Consider the following 3,030-nt stretch of genomic DNA (forward strand, 5'->3'; position numbering starts at 1 on the left):
AGTGCGCCATCTGGATGTCTCACAAGGAGATTTATTAGCACTTTTGCAATATCCTTCAGAAACGTCAGCTAACACAAACAATCCATCCACCATTTTAGGTTACCCTACCTCCAGCCAAATTATAGTATCACGTCCTTCTCTTAAACCATATATATTAGCTCCTATAGGGCATAACTGAGATCGGTGTGGCCAATTGTATATACCTCTGTTACTGTTGAAGGTAACTCAAAAGGCTTAAATTCCTCTGCTTGAGTTGTCAATACGGTTAACCTTCATTAACTGGGTACCTCATACCCTTCTTCACCTTGCTTCTTTTACTTGCTGAAACTTGTGTCTACCTTCCGATTCTCTTATTCCTTTTTACCGTAAGAGTGGATAGACATTCTTGCCTTAGGAATCCTTATCAAGAAACTTACACATCTTAGTACACACATGATCTGCTGGATACCTCATATGTATCCATCATAGGCATAATGCAGAAATCGAGTTCCTCTGACTCAACTCTTTCCCAGCTATATCTCTTACCAACCGTCTTTCTGGATGTAGGCATCGTCGTATTATGAATAAGATAGAGTTTAGGAAATTGAGTTCTTACAACTGAGCTCTACCACACGATCAAGAGTAAGAAGGAAGACTGACAGTCTTAAATGTCACGTAGCCTCCTGCTTATAAGTGTGGTGCACAATACGCCCATAAACAAGACTCTACTAGACACGGCTTGTAGACTTCCTAGGATAGAACTACTCTGATACCACTTTTGTCACGACCCAAATGGATGGGCCGCAACGGGTACCCGGTACCTTACTCAACCGAGTACCAACCTAACGTATCTTTCTTCTTATATCATCGTAGGTAAGTGGTCCAGAAGGGACATCAGGAGATCAACAGCGTAAACAAGAGGGAATACTCGACGTAGAATGACCCATCTGATATAGAAACTTATACCTATGACATACGAGCCTATAAGGCCAATGTGATACATTATATACTTAAAATATTGGCCGACAAGGTCATACATGTATCCGTATACATGACCCTTGCCTACAAGCCTCTAACAGTACGTACTTATCATAAAGGTCGGGACAGGGCCCTGCCATACCAAACAATACACGTCTAAATCATACTAACCAAACAAGCAACTCCGGAGCAAATGGAGTGCACCAACATCTTCCGCTGAGCTGATAGCCTACATGGAGGACTCTCGACCTGTCTATCGGGACCTGCGAGCATAAAACGCAGCGTCCCCAGGCAAAAGGGATGTCAGTACAAATAATGTACCGAGTATGTAAGGAATAAAAATCGGTAAACAATATCTGAATAGCTCTTAGAATCATTTAATATTATAATGTCATGCATATTCTTATAAATGTCATACCATGCACGGCTATATGCGTTCATAACAACATCAAGCCTCTGAGGGCACCCCATCATATCAGCTTGGCCACTGTGGGCAAATCATCAACGTATACCAGCTGATCAGGTGGTGGTGCGTATATAACGCCGTAATCTTTTCCCATATCCCATATACATATAATATACATATATACACATATATAATGCCATCTGATCACGGGTCAATATAAATGAATGCAATGCATGAGAAGTACGTCAATAAAATCTTTCAGAGTGTCATAAGACCATTATGCCTTTGATTAATATCACGAAATAAACTTTATCAACTTATGTATTTTCTAAGACCCATGAACAGATGATAGAATAATATGACACATGGGGAATCAAGAACATAAGTATCTCTAATATTTCTACGAATAGAGTCATGTATGAAAATTGTGCATTTGCTCGTCTCGTTAGTGTCGTATAGATCATGCCAAAAGAAAGAAAGGATAGCCTTAACATACCTAGAGTAGGAAAAATCCGTATGATATTCTTGAGAAGGATTGCACCGTACTCCCTTAGAGTTGCAAAATCCCGTGGTTATTACGCAGTGCAATTTCGTATCAATCTCTTTACATATCTAGGCTGCCATCACTATAGTAACGTGAGGTCTCATATGAACATCAAAAGTTCCCTCACCTATATTTCTTGTTTTTCCTTTCTATATAATCCTTTCCAAATAAATGATCTTGATATCTTTGAATATGAATTGAAAGATACGTAGTAGCATATCTATCTTTGAATTTGATCCTTGCCTTATGTAGAGCCTTGCTATTCTTTCAGAATGTTAGGAAGATAAGTATCTTTTTTATTGTTAAAAGATTTGTGGCTTTTTTCTAATTACAAGGTTTATCTTGGAAATGGGTTGCCATCTATTCTAATATGGCTAAGAGTCATTTATTTTGTTAGTGGCTTGCTGCCACGTGGGGATGGGGTAGGGTTTTAATCTTATCCCAAACTCACTAGTTAATTAGGTAATATTCCGCTATCCGGTAATTAACCAATTACCCACATAATTAAGAAGTGTCTCAAATTACTTAAAATATTACTTATTTTTAATACCCTTTATACATCACACTATCATGGTCATATGGTACTTGTGTGGTACTAGTCCATAAATATCGAGTATTATTGCTCTGACCGTATTTTATCCCAAATTGACAACCTTCAACGAAAGTCATTTTCTTTAATTCGTTTCCCCTTTTTCTTTCACGGCACTTACTTATTGCTTGATATAAATAGCATAATACTTACAACTCATTCCCGAACTTACGCCGATTAACTTGTGACGAAACTTTAACGTATGAAAATGCGGGATGTAACATGGAGTCAGACGCTCCATATCAGCATGTGGTTAAGATTGCACGGAGGTTGGAGGGCATGTGAGACCGTGATAGAGAGGATAGGGAGGCCAAGATACCTCGTGGCACAGGGGGATTTAGTAGTGGTTACGCTGCAGCTTCAGCCCGCCATGGTAGGGGCTATGTGAGCCGCCCAGTTCATTCAGCACTTCCAGCGGCTAGTGGTGCTCCGGTTGTATCGAGGTCCTAGGTTGCACACTTTGGTCTGCCACTTTCTAGTGCACCTCCAGCACAGGGTACTTTAGCAGTCAGTCCAGCCGACTAGGTCCGAGCC

This window comes from Nicotiana attenuata, unplaced genomic scaffold (assembly GCF_001879085.1).
Source record: "Nicotiana attenuata strain UT unplaced genomic scaffold, NIATTr2, whole genome shotgun sequence".
Classification (NCBI taxonomy): domain Eukaryota; kingdom Viridiplantae; phylum Streptophyta; class Magnoliopsida; order Solanales; family Solanaceae; genus Nicotiana; species Nicotiana attenuata.